Source organism: Mauremys reevesii, linkage group 18, assembly GCF_016161935.1.
Source record: "Mauremys reevesii isolate NIE-2019 linkage group 18, ASM1616193v1, whole genome shotgun sequence".
Taxonomy (NCBI): domain Eukaryota; kingdom Metazoa; phylum Chordata; order Testudines; family Geoemydidae; genus Mauremys; species Mauremys reevesii.
Window position 1 is genome coordinate 19,411,554 of NC_052640.1, and position 14,358 is coordinate 19,425,911.

The 14,358-nt window shown below is 45.7% G+C and overlaps 1 long non-coding RNA gene across 1 annotated transcript in view; it reads right to left on the reverse strand.

Moving 5' to 3' along the window:
* Positions 1-14,358, reverse strand: part of LOC120385978 — an 80,465-nt gene that overhangs the window by 3,477 nt on the left and 62,630 nt on the right. The window lies entirely within an intron of this gene.

Below are 14,358 nucleotides of genomic sequence, written 5' to 3' on the forward strand. Positions count from 1 at the left end.
TAGGAGTCTCGGATGATGACCCAGCACATGTTCATTTTAGGAACACTTTCACAGAAGATCTGACAATATACAAAGAAGGTACCAATCTGAGATATCTAAAAATAGCTACAGCACTCGACCCAAGGTTTTAAGAATCTGAAGTGCTGACAAAATCTGAGAGGGACAAGGTGCGGAGTATGCTTTCAGCAGTCTTAAAAGAACAGTGCTCAGATGCGGAAACTACAGAACCCAAACCACCAAAAAAAGAAAATCAACCTTCTGCTGGAGGCATTTGACTCAGATGATGAAAATGAACATACGTGGGTCCACTCTGCTTTGGATCGTTATCAAGTAGAACCCGTCATCAGCTTGGATGCATGTCCTCTGGAATGGTGGTTGAAGCATGAAGGGACATATGAATCTTTAGCACATGTGGCACGTAAATATCTTGTGACACCGACTACAACAGCGCCATGCAAATGCCTGTTCTCACTTTCAGGTGACACTGTAAACAAGAAGTGGGCAGCATTATCTCCTTCAAATTGCAACCAAACTTGTTTGTCCGAGTGACTGACTGAACAAGATGTAGGACTGAGTGGACTTGTAGGCTCCAAAGTTTTACATTATTTTATTTTTTAATGCAGTTATTTTTTGTAAATAATTCTGCATCTGTAAGTTCAACTTTCACAATAAGGAGATTGCCCTACAATACTTGTATTAGGCAAGTTGAAAAATACTATTTCTTTTCTTTTTTACAGTGCAAATATTTGTAATAAAAAATAAAGTGAACACTGTACACATTATATTCTGTGTTGTAATTGAAATAAATATATTTGAAAATGTAGAAAACATCCAAAAATATTTAAATAGTATTCTATTATTGTTTAACAGCACGATTAATCATGAGATTAATCGCGATTAATTTTTTAATCGTGCAATTAATCACAATTAATTTTTTTAATCACTTGACAGCCCTACTAAAAACAAATTGCTGGCCACTAAATAAATTACCAAAACTGTAAAAAAAACTATTAATGTTTCAAAACAAATTTTAGTGACCGAGGCCTGTCCCCAAAACAATATTTTTTAGAATGAAATCTGTGGGCAAGGAAAAAAGACGTTTAAAAATTGAATGGTGCAACTGACGTTTTTCAGTAGAAATTCTTGTTTTAAAACTCATACCGCCAAATCCCTGATTGACAGTCACTTGCTTTAAACTCCAATAAGCTGCACTACAGTAATGAGGTTTGTACATAAGGCAGGCTTTTGACTCTGTTCCTCTATGACTATACTGCAAAATACACCACTGAGACAGCAAATTATCAGGGTGAGAGTGGATTCAGATTCATTTCATGATTTATTATTTCAGAAAGTGAAAAGCAGCAATAGAGCCCAGAGGAACAGGGGAGGGATGTGCACTGTAAAAGGTATAACAACAATAAGCCCAGTTACATACTGGATTTCTTGAGGGCTAGGTACAAAAATCAAGTCTGTATGGTCAGGATGCAACAAAAATATCAGCCTGAAGATTCCCTTTCTCCCCAGTTAGTATGCATTGAATGTCATGGTATGACACAGCAGTTTTATGCTGAGTCAGAACCTGTTATGTGCCTCCTACACATGACCCACCTGATCCGAGTTACTTATTTCATGCTCCTAACTTTTTACCTACTTCTCTTACACAGAGAAATATTCTGTGTAACATTAACAGAATCACCAGTTAGAATGGATTTTGGAGCATAGGTTAAGGGCCTGATCCAACTCCTGTTGAAGTCAATGGAAAGATTCTCATTGAGGCTAATGGGAATCTATCACTAACTTTAATGTGAGTTGGACTGATCCCTGGGGGAGTATATACTCAGGTCAATTTCATGGCAAAAAGAAAAGCTGTACCATTTTTTTTATGTTTAATCAAATGTATTAGCAGTAGTACCCATATGTTACCTATGCAGTTGCACTGTGTCCTGCACATCATCTGCTACACAGTCGATCCATCAGGTGTAGTGTCCCAATCACACCAGCAGCCTACCTGCTATTTCTAGCACCCGGATACCTGCACCCTTCCTCTCCTATATGTCTGTAAAACTGCACCAGTGGCACAAGCAGAGTTTGAATTACTACCAAATCCGCACATCTGGTAGAGGAATGTGGAGGTGATGATGAGGTCTCTTCACCCGTGTAAAAGAAGCTGGGTGGCAATTAATTGATCTTTGATTATTAGTGGTAAATATGCCCAATGGCCTGTGGTGGGATGTTAGATGGGGTGGGATCTGAGTTACTACAGAGAAGTCTTTCCTGGGTGCTGGCTGGTGAGTCTTGCCCACATGCTAAGGGTTTAGCTGATCGCCATATTTGGGGTCGGGAAGGAATTTTCCTACAGGGCAGACTAGCAGAGGCCCTGGAGGTTTTTCGCCTTCCTCTGCAGTGTGGGGCACAGGTCACTTGCTGGAGGATTCTCTGCTCCTTGAAGTCTTTAAACCATGATTTGAGGACTTCAATAACTCAGACATAGGTTAGGAGTTTGTTACAGGAATGGGTGGGTGAGATTCTGTGGCCTGCGTTGTGCAGGAGGTCAGACTAGATCAGTGAATCTCAAAGCCAGTCTGCTGCTTGTTCATGGAAAGCCCCTGGCGGGCCGGGCCGGTTTGTTTACCTGCCACGTCCTCAGGTTCAGCCGATCGAGGCTCCCACTGGCTGAAGTTCACCACTCCAGGCCAATGGGGGCTGCGGGAAGGGCAGCCAGCACATCCCTCAGCCCATGAAAGTTTGTGAAAAATCCAAAATTTATAAATGAAAGGAAATTGCTTAAAATCTCAAGCCAATAAAATAACAGATATTTTTAAGAGCTTCTAAGTCTACACGCTCCTGCACACCAATAAAGAGTTAAAGTTGTTGGCAGGCAACAGAAGATGAGTGTAAAAATCTCCAACCACTTCAAAATCACTATAACATTTAACTGGTACTATGGCATTCCAACAAACCAGCTGTCATTTGCTTGAGTATATAACGTAGAACAGTGGCTCTCAACCTTTCCAAACTACTGTACCTCTTTCAGGAGTCTGATTTGTCTTGTGTGCCCCCAAACTTTCACCTCACCTAAAAATCACTTGTTTACAAAATCAGACATAAAAATACAAAAGTGTCACAGCACACTAGTACTGAAAAATTGCAGATTTTCTCATTTTTATGATATAATTATAAAATAAATCAATTGGAATATAAATAGTGTACTTACATTTCAGTGTATAGTATATAGAGCAGTATAAATAAGTCATTGTCTGTATGAAATTTTAGTTTGTACTGTCTTTGCTAGTGCTTTCTGTGTAGCCTGTTGTAAAACTAGGCAAATGTCTAGATAGGTTGATGTACCACCCTGGAAGAGCTCTGCATACCCCAGGGGTACATGTACCCCAGGTTGAGAACAACTGACATGTGTAAGAAGTGATTTAAGCAGTTACCCAAGTACACACTGCAGATTAGTTGCAAGTGCCAAGGATGTAAAACCCACCTTTGCCTCCTCCAATCCTAGACATGCTCTAGGCAAAGGAAGTCGCCGGGCATAAGTTAGAGTAGCCGGAAGGCTTCCACGGGCTGACACAGCAGTCAGGGCTCAACCAACCACAAGAGAGTCCCAAACTTGGCCTTTCCCCCCAAACCAGGCCTCTGACACAGGCTGCAGGAAGAGGGAGTGGTGTAGAACAGCGGTTCTCAAACTGTGGGTCGGGACCCCAAAATGGGTCGCAACCCCATTTTAATGGGGTCGCCAGGGCTGGCTTAGACTTGCCGGGACTCAGGGCTGAAGCCCGAGGCCCACTGCACAGGGCTGAAGCCAAAGCCCGAGGGATTCAGCCCTGGGTGGTGAGCTCAGGTTACAGGCCCCCTGGCTGGGGCTGAAGCTCTTGGGCTTTGGCTTTGATCCCTACCCCGCGCAGGGCAGTGGGAATCAGGTGGACTCAGGCTTTGGTTCCCCCCCCCCCACGCTGGGAATTGGTCAGAATTTGCTCCATCTGCTATTACATCAATGTGATTTGTATCCCTCAGAGCATCATCACTGAGCAATTTGGCAGAAAGAGGCTGCTTTGCGGAGGCTATGGGATAATGGCTTTAATACTGGCTGGCCTCACAGTAACTCTCACCCTGCAGGTGAGGAAACTCTTTTCAATTAGTCTTTTTCCAATATCAATCCTGTTTCTAACCCTTCCCATCAATAGTTCTACTGGCTATAAAAAAAGACCAGTTGGCTCTAGAATCCCCAAAATAACTTCTGCTACCATGATGGCAGAACTAGTAGTCACTAAAGTTTGTCATGAAACTCCCCCAGTCTTCCTCACACTCTGATACAGGCAGGGCTGAACCTCATGCAGATTCAATCTTGATTATCCTTCTTCTTTTATGGCCTGTGAATGTGGCTACTGTTAGCACAGTCTGCTGTATTCCTCCCTCCATTACAGCTGGACCCAGCCAAAATGGTTAAAAGCTAAATCTGATCTCAACAATACTAGTATCATTGCTGTTGCTCCTGCAGGGACAGGGCTCTTGTGATACCAGCACACGTGGAAGAGGAGCTGCTCCAAACTGCTACCTTATCCAGTGCCTCCCACTCCTGTTTCATTCACGATGGATCGGTGTAGCTACAGAATCACTGGTCCAGGCTCCACCCTTCCTTCTGACCAACCCTCTGTGCACTATGGTGCAGGGACTCTTCTCTACATGGGGATGTGATCCATGGAGTGCAAGAGGTACAGATTCCCTGAACAGGCTTCCAAAAACTTTCTTTCACCCCTGTACAGCAGGCAGGATCTGCTGCATCCAGGGACCTCCCTGTATGTTGAAGAGGCTACAGAGGCAAGACTTGCCCTTAAAGAGGTGACCTCAACAAAAATGGAATTTTGCCCTTTTTAGTTGTTGGTTTCTTTATAGTGTACAAGGAGGCCTTGAAGGTTCTCTTTTGTTTAAGGATTCTTCTGTACATTCAAAATTCAGGTCTTATACCCTGGATTTATAGACAACTGGACAACTTGGAGATCTACTACAAAGAATCTATGCAAGGACAGCATGATTATGGGAAAGGGAAAATGATTTTTAGTCACCCTGCTTAAAGCATTGTTTATACCCATCTGTGATGCAGTAGGGACTGTCTGCACAGTGAATGGAAGAGCAGGGGATGACTTTAGGTAATGGACGGTACCTGAGCCTGTAACCTGAGTCAGGCAGGGGGGCGGGAGAGTCAACACCTTTGCCCGGGAAGCTGGACAAAGGAAGAGAGCCTGATGGAGACGTTTTTTTCAGTTTTGGTTTTGGGCTGGGTGGTGGAATGCAGGGAATCCCAAGCTGGGATCTAAGCTCCCTGAACCCCCAGAGGGACTCGATTGAGAGGTCCTGGTTGTGCCTACAAGCTCTGCTATAGACTGAGTTCCTATTGTCCAATAAACCTTCTGTTTTACTGGCTGGCTGAGAGTCACTGTGAGTCCCAGGAAGAGGGGTGCAGGGCCCTGACTCCCCCATGCTCCGTGACACCATCTAACTCAAACACATGGGAGAAAAGCCTTTCATTAAGGAATCAAGACCTTCACCCCTTCAACAAGGCATGAGAAAGATATCTCATCTGAACTGTGAACTAACGAGTCCTTAACAAAATCAGGGAAGACACTCTTTGGTATTCTTCATATTTCTAAAGTTAAGAAAAAGAAAAAGAAAAGTGAACAGAATTTGTGGGGTCAGGAGAGAAGGGGCAGTGGGAAAACGAGGCCAGGGAAATGAGGAATTATTTGTCACTAGCTGAACAGACATCACTAAGCTTTGTTTTCCTCTCTAGGACTGGTTCTTCTGGATGCCATACTGCAGCCTCGGTCTTATTTTGTTGTATGTGATCTTCTTTGGAATTGGGCCAGGTGAGTAATTAGTTCAACAGAGAGAGAGAGAGAGGAACCAGGCCACCTGAGTACAACAACATAGTAAAGGAGATAGGGAAAACAAAGATCACATACCATTTAAGTATATGTGGAGTAACAGCAGAATCCAGAATGCTAATATGCACAAGGATAGGGAAAGAACAGAACTAGACCGCATAAATACATCTTCTTAGAGGAAGGAGGGAGAGAAGGGACTTAACTATTTGATGCATTAACCTGAGAGCAAAGCCTGAGTGAAGGAAATTGCTGACCTTACTTTATTGATTATATGACCTCAGAGGCTCAGGAAATAGTTTTCTCCAGCTCAGAATGTCTCTTTCCCCCACTTCCCAAAATATGTCATCTATGGCACTGATTCTGTAGCAGCACATGGCCTCCCAGGAGTTCTCAAACTGTGGTTTGGGACCCCAAAGTGGGTCACAACCCCATTTTAATGGGGTCACCAGGGCAGGCGTTAAACTTGCTGGGGCCTGGGGCTGAAGCCCAAGCCCCACCGCCTGGGCCTAAAGCCAAAGCCTGAGGGCTTCAGCCCTGGGTGGCAGGGCTCAGGTTACAGGCCCCCTGCCCAGAACTGAAGCCCTTTGACACCCTCCCCTCCCCAAGTAATTTTTGTTGTCAGAAGGGGGTCCCGGTGCAATGAAGTTTGAGAACTCCCATATTGGCAACATGAACTCAATAAATAAAACAGGAGAACAAGCAATTCTAGTTCACCTAAGGCACTCTTTGATCAAGTATTAGCCCCAAATATTATTTAACATTAGGCACAGGCATACTAATTTTGTTTAATTTTGAACACTCTTGAACATCATAGGTTCAGTAGCAAGACACAGACTTGAAAGTTATTGGGCTTATGTTTTGCTAAACAGAGAACAAAGAAGGTGCACAGAGAAAAAAATATTCATGGAAAGAACAGGGTGATAAAACAGAGTAGAGAGCAGGCAGAGTGAAAAACAGAGAGAGACTGAAAAAAAGAAAAAAGAGGAAAAGTTTAAAAATACATTATACACATGTGCCCAGAGTAGATAATTCATTTGTGCCAGAGTAGCGATACTCAGACCTCAGCGGTTCAGGAGCCAAATTACTGATCAACATTACCCAAAAGAGCCACAGTCGTGTGGATTTATTGTATATAATTTTCACAGCAAAATGACTGACCAGGTGTTCTACAATTGGTTAATAACATAGTATAAGCATCCTGATTGGTTAATAATTAAATCACTCAGTGGTTTAATATCCTCTTGTGCTGCAAAGAGCCGCAGGAAACACATTAAAGAGCCATTTGTGGCTCCTGAGCTTTAGCCTGAGTATCACTGTGCTAGCGCTAGCTTTTGGGGTGACTCTTCTTTCACTAATACGTACTGCAGGTTTCCTTTTACCTGCTCGGTTTCAGCTGCCTTCCCTTCCCTTCCCTTGGCGGGAAGCATGGTTTGCTAACTCACAGTTGTTTTGTTAGTCCTAGGACCTCAAAACATAATTTGAAGCATTCCCTAATGCCAAACTCCATGAGGGTCATCCATGCCTATTAATACCATCTATTACATTGGGACATTAAAAAGGGAGAGTCCCATAGTACTATAATAACAAAATGATGATGATAATCATAAGCACTGGTATAGCGTCTTTCATGCCAGACCTTCAGACTGTTAAACATTCATTCTCACATCTTCCCAGTGAGTTAATTACCATTTAAAAACTGAACATTTGCTACATAGTAGAATGAGAGATACCACAGATAGTTTCTAGTCTACGTATCAAGAAATACGGTAGTAACTCAGATGCCAGTGTGGAGTAATTGTGAGTATTTTCTGTCTTCGTAATGGCAACACATCCTGGGGTCATCATCACCAATACTTTACATGTAGAGAAATTGAGGCAGAGAGATTAAGGCATATATTCAATAGTGTACTTAAGGATGTGCCAATGAGTTGTCCCAATGAGATTACTCCTATACTTCCCAAATTGGGGCCTAAATGGCTTGTTCATGGGCACACAATGAGTCTGTGGAGAAAAAGAAATCAGAACTCACAAGATCCTAGCTTTCAGCTCTATATTCAGTATGCATTCCATACAACCTCTTACCTTGGCCATTACATTAGCAAGGATGGTTTGGTTATCTATTTTCACCAACAACTTTTACTGAAAGTTTTTTTCACTGGAGGGAGAGAGAAAGAAAGAAGGTGAAGGGGAACAGAGTAGCTAAGAAAACAACACAGCAATTATTACTTATTCGTGTTTCATTTTCCTTTCAGCTGGTGCCACAATATCCATTAGGGTTGAAATCTTTGACCAGACATCCAGACCATCTGCCTTTGTGATTGGTGGGGCCCTCAACTGGGTTGGAATCTTTGTGATTTGGATGATTTTCCCATTCATTGTGGTAAGTGATTGTAACCGGAACATTTCCCAACTGTTTCTAATTTAAACCACCTTAGGAGGTTTGCAGGAAAATGGGGATGAATAAAAAGCAGTAAATCCCAATGCTGGGTCAGTTTGGAATCTTTTGGCTCCTGCTTGATGTAGACCACTTACGAAACAGAGATGGTGCATTTCAGTTTTAGACTGAACTGATCTCAAACTCAAACATGTAAAGAATGATTTATCCTTTATTTAAACATTATCTGACTTCAAAGATATTAAGTCACATTCAAGAATCTGAAAGTCAGAAGATTTGTTCATATTTCTCTCAATTTTTTTCCCCAGGAGAACTTAGGTCAGTTCTTCTTCCTCATCTTTATGGGAGTTCTTGTCACTTCCGGGATCTTTATCTACCTGTTGCTTCCAGAAACAAAGGGAAAGTCTATCACTGAAATCCAAGAGGAATTCAATAAGTTAAATTTTAGGAAGAAATGTATCCCAGCCATGGAGAAGAACATCAGTGAAGATTATACTTTCTGCACTTAGCTCTGATTGGCCATCAAAGGGAGTCAGCAAAAGGAAGAAAGATGAGACATTAGTGACTTTCAGACTGGAAAGTAAAGCCACACTGGACAGTCAGCTTTAATATCTTTAATTGGACCAACTTCTGTTGGTGAGAGGGATAAGCTTTCAAGACACACAGAGCCTGAGGAAGATGCTCTCTGACCAACAGAAGTTGGTCCAGTAAAAGATATTACCTCAACCCACCTACTCTCTCTAATGTCCTGGGACCAAGTGCTGCTTTCCAGTCAACTCAGAAAGAGGATGATGTCTATTAGTAACAGATCCAGCATGCAAGACTGGAATAACTGAGAATTCTGGCTTAACTTGGCGAACTGTAAATCTTCTTTTATACCATCTGTCAATGAATCAAAGGTTGGCATTATTGTTTAAAACTTTTAAACAACTCTCAGCTGAACCATGAGTAAAGAGAGGAAATAGAAACCCACCTCTTCCAAAGTGACCTCAAATTGTTATTTTACAATACAAAACTGGGAATAGTGAAGTTATTTGGTTGCTACCCAGGGCTAAGGTTTAGTCAGTGATAGATTCAAGAAAAAGTTTTAAAAAAGAGGAGAGAAAAATCCATTGTTCTTTTTGGCCCAACATCATTGAATGGGAAAAATTCTGATTCATATCACAAAGGGATAAGAACTCAGATAACTCTCCATAAAAGATGGTGTTATAGGCAGAACTACGGGTGCTCAATACTTTCCACTCTAAGATTCTGCTTTCAGTTGCTCATAACTTTGCCAAACTTAAACTGTTCTGGCTGAAATTTTCCATGCCTCAGACTGATTTCCCCCAACCCCTCATATTCACTGCTTTTTTCTCCTTTAAATTTCAGTTAAACAATTCAGATGTTGGCAAAAATGAGATTAGATAAAAACATGTTTTCCCCATGTTAAAAAAATTCTTACAGCAGTTTTGTTGAGAAGTTCTACCAAGTCCATCCTTTGAAGAAAGGACTTAACATTTGGCAGGATGGCCATCCGAGTGTCAGGAATGTGCCTTTTGCTCTCCCCATGTGCCTGTGCTGGACAGTTTTGGCACCCCTGTCATGAGGTACTCCTGTGTGCCAAAAATGCTAACAAAAGTTATGAACCAGAAGAAAAAGCCTTGTGTAAGAGTCTTAGCTGTTTTCACAACTGATTCCACCTTATCATTTCTCTGCGGGTATGCTGGAGAGGTTGTGTGGTGGTCAAACTCCCATTTACAGGCAAATTCCTGGAATTCTTCCAAGCTGAACAGGAGTCTGTCGTCACTGAGTACACAATCTAGAATGTCATATCTCTCAGAGTGGGTCTTCAGTTTGCCAAGCATTGATTTCCTTTTTGTAACCGGTAGGGCATCAACCTCCAGAAATTGGACTAGTAATCCACTGTAGCTAAGTATTGGTTTTCCTTGAAGGTAAGCAAGTCCTCTCCCACCTTTTCCCAGGGTTGAGTGGGCAATTCATATAGTCAGAGTCTTTCTGGTATCACTCAACCAGCTGTGGTCACATCCTTCTAAGGAGTTCAGTTATGTATTCATTCCTTGCCAGTGAACACACTCTCAAGTCCATCTAAGACAGCTGTCAATGCCAAGGTATAAGGCATATTTTTTGCACAATATCCTTGCATAATGAGGCAGGGACAATAGCTTTGCCCTCAAAATATGATTCCATCCTGCACACTCAGCTCATTTTTTATTTGAGAATACAGTTCTGCTCCTATCGGTACTTGGTTTTTGCCTTCTGGCCACCCTGCTAGTATCTCTAGACTGCCTGTAGTCAGATGTCCTTTTCTGTAACCTCTTTGATTTCCATCAGCTTCGCTGTTGAAACTGGGAGATAATGCAGCATGTTAATGGATACAATGTTCTGATCCCCTTCCCCCAGCTCACAGATGATGGGTAAATGCCCTGCTCAGGTGTCAGCTAACACCAGTAATCTGCCTGCACATTATCTCTACCTGGTGGACTGGAGGCACATCCACGTGCACTGCAATCTCTTTGGAGCATTAAGAAGAGGCCTTGCCATAATTAAACTATTCCTGGGTAGCCATAGGTGTACTGATGGAATCACTCCACTCTAAATATCACAGCCAGAAGCTCTTTTGGGGGATATTCCTGTTCAATCTGATAGGGTTCTGCTGGCATAAGTGACTGACTGCTCCTGCAAAAGAGCTACACCCAATCCCTTTCTCCAATGCATCATACGGGAGTGTCAGTGACTCTCCTGGCTGGTAGTCCCTCAGGACCAGGACATCCGTTGTGGTTCAGCATGTAATATGCTTGCTGTTAGGGACCTGCCCAGTCCCACTCAGCATCATGCCTTTTGAGCTGATGTATGGGTTCCACTATTGTAGCCACATGTGAATAGAACTTGGACAGAAAATGTATCATTCCTATGAAGCACTGTACCCCTCTCACATCCATTGGAGCTGGCATGTCTGACTGACTTGATCTTCTTGGGATCTATTTTTAGTCCCTCTGCTGTAAGTGGATGTCCAGTGTAGCTCACCTCCTGCTGTCTGAGTCGCATTTTTTCCGAGTTGAGTTTTACATTCATGTCCCTGCATCACTGTAGAAAAGTTTGTAGTTTTCTGTCTTGTTCAGCTTCTGTGACATTGCTACCTTCATCTAGAATGTGGATATCATCTGCAGTTATTTTCACCCTAGGCAGTCCTTCCAGCACTTGGGTGAGTCTTATCTGGCTCACCTGTGGGGCAGGGTTTATGTCTATTAACATGTGCAGCCATTTGCAGCAAAGGTTGTGAGCATGCTGGACTCTTTATCAAGGTTTATTTGCCAAACCCACTCTTCACATCACAGAATATAAAAATTCTGGCCTTGAAGAGTTCTGGCAAGATGTGATCAGTTGTGGACAGTGGCATTTTTTTCAATGTCCAGTTCAGTGGCTTTGAATCTATGCAGACACGTGATTTGCCTGATGGCTTTTTTTACCACCACCATGTTGCTTACCCAGGCTGTACTGGTCTCTGTAGGTGCTAGGATACTCCTGCTCTACAGACTTTCAAGCTCGTTGCATACTAGAGTATGTAGTGCCACCAGAATTTTCCTTTGAGGTAAGCACACAAGTTCCACTGTGGGATCTACTTTCAGTCTTAGCTTTCCTTCAAGGCACCCTTTGTCGTTGAAAACATCCATATGCTTTTAAAGTTGTCTCCATTGTCTATGGGACTCCCCCTTTTGCTTCTTGCACTGCAGCTATAAAATTCTGAAGCTGCACCCAGATCAGATCCATGGTTTGTATGGCTATATTTCCCAAGAGGAGTCTGTAGTGCTTCAATTGGTACCATTTCTTATTTTTCAGGTAAGTTATTACAAAGTCACATTTTCCTACGGGCTACATTATTTTCTCATTGTACATTGTGCATGTTCTTTGTAATGGGTTTGTTCAAGTGCAATTCACACTGAGGAATTTCACTGAAGGGGGCCCTGCAATCCAGCTGAAATAGTACAGGGCATTTCTCTATTAACATTGTTGCATGCACAGAGGTTGATATTGTCCCTTGTTGCTTTCCTGTCCTGACAGCCTGAACCTGGTACTTCTCAAACTGAAGGAAAGAGTCATGATATCATCCTTGTTGTGTGATGTGCCGTCCCTCTCTTGTACAAGTCTGACTAATCTTTGAGACCTGGCTCTGCTCTTGCACGTACTGCTAAAATGGTCCAACTTGACACAAGACAATACTGTCCTAGTGTAGGGCACTTCTCCTTTACCTGCTCGTGCTGTCTTCTGCAGTAAATGCATCACACAGTGGAAATGGAACACTGGCCACCTGGTTGTCTTTGCGGTTGTCTCACTGCATGTACTTCTGGGTGTGTGTCTCCCTCCTATGCTTTCATCCTCTCTCGAGGCTTCTGCTGCATGCCCCATATTTAAGCACCTGTTTAATATGAGTTTGCCTTCCTGACACGGGCGGCGGATGTAAGAGGCTTGGGGAGGCTAAGCCTCCCCAAACACGGCAAGAAATGTCAGAGGTGTCTGCCAGCCCACGACCTTTGGAGTGCTGCTGCCGGAAGCTCCCAAGAACTGGGGAGACCACTGGTGCCCAGACCATGGTCCCACCCCTGCTATGCCCCAAGGCCCTGTGCCTGCTCGGCCTCGTCCCCTGTGGCCCCGCCCATGCTGCACCTCTTCCCCCTGAGGCCTCACCTTCACTCCAGGGCCGCCCAGAGGATTCCGGGGGCCCGGGGTCTTCGGCGGCGGGGGGCCCTTCCGTTCCGGGACCCGCCGCCAAAGTGCCCCGAAGACCCGCGGCGGGAACCCCCCCGCCGCCGAATTACCGCCGAAGCGGGACCCGCCGCCGACGTGCAGCCCGGTCTTCAGCGGTAATTCGGCGGTGGGGTCCCGCCGCTGGTCTCGGGCACTTCGCGGCGGGTCCCGAACGGAAGGGCCCCGCCGCCAATTACCGCCAAGACCGGGCTGCACGTCGGCGGCGGGTCCCGCCGCGGTATCGCCAGTGGGGGGGTCCTTCCACCCCGGAGCGGAAGGACCCCCCGCCGGCGGAGACCGGGAGCAAAGAAGCTCCTGCGCCCTCTTTCCCCGCCCCCTCTGGGCGGCCCTGACCCTATCCACCCCCCCCAGAACACCCACAATCCAAACCCCCATTCCCTGCCCTCCCCAACCTCTGCCCCGACTGTCTCCAGGGCTCCCTGCCCGTTAGCCAACCCCGGCCCCAGCCCCTTACCCCCGGCTCCTCCTCACGCGCAGCCTTGGCTGAACAGCCGCAGCGTGTCTCCGGCGGGGCCTGAGCTCCCCCGCTCAGAGCCGCGTGGGAGGGGCGGGGCTGGGAGCTCCGGGCCCAGCGGAGGGAGCAGAGCTCAGCCTGGAGCTCCCAGCCCCGCCCCCTCCCCACGCGGCGCGGGGCGGGGCGGGGCTCAGGGGCCCCGGCTGAGACACGCCGCTTGATGCACTAAGGCTCCAGGAGTGGGACGGAGGCGGGAGCCTCCGCTGTTCTCTTGGAGGCCCCTGCGGAGCCAGGGGCCCGGGGCAAATTGCCCCCTTTGCCCCCCCCTCTGGGCGGCCCTGCTTCACTCTGCCTCTTCCTGCCCTCGCTCCGCCTCTTTCCTTGAGGCCCCCCCGCAGCCTGCCACTCGCTGCTCCCTGCCCCCCTCTCCAAGTTGCTCACCCTTAAGAGAGGAAGGAGCAGAAAGGAGCGAGTGGTGGGGGACGAGGTGGAGGGGGTGAAGAGGAGTGAGTGGTGGGTGGAGGGCCTCGCGGGAAGAGGCAGGGCAGGGGCAGGAAGAGGTGGGATGGGGGCAGGGCCTTGAGGCACAGTAGGGGTGGAGCATGGGCAGTGTCTCGGGTGGAGCAGGGGGCATGGCCCCAGTCTGGGCACCGATGGCCCCTCCCACTTCTAGGGAGCTTCTGCCGCTCATGTCCAGTCTCCCCAAACACAAAATTCATGTGCCATGTATGCTTCCTGGTGCAGCTACTCCCACAGATGGTGTTCCCAAATGCTTCAGACTATCCTGTCCCAATCAGGGAGTCCGTCAAGTCCCCAAATGTGCATGTAGCAGCTTGTGTAAGGCTGCAACATAG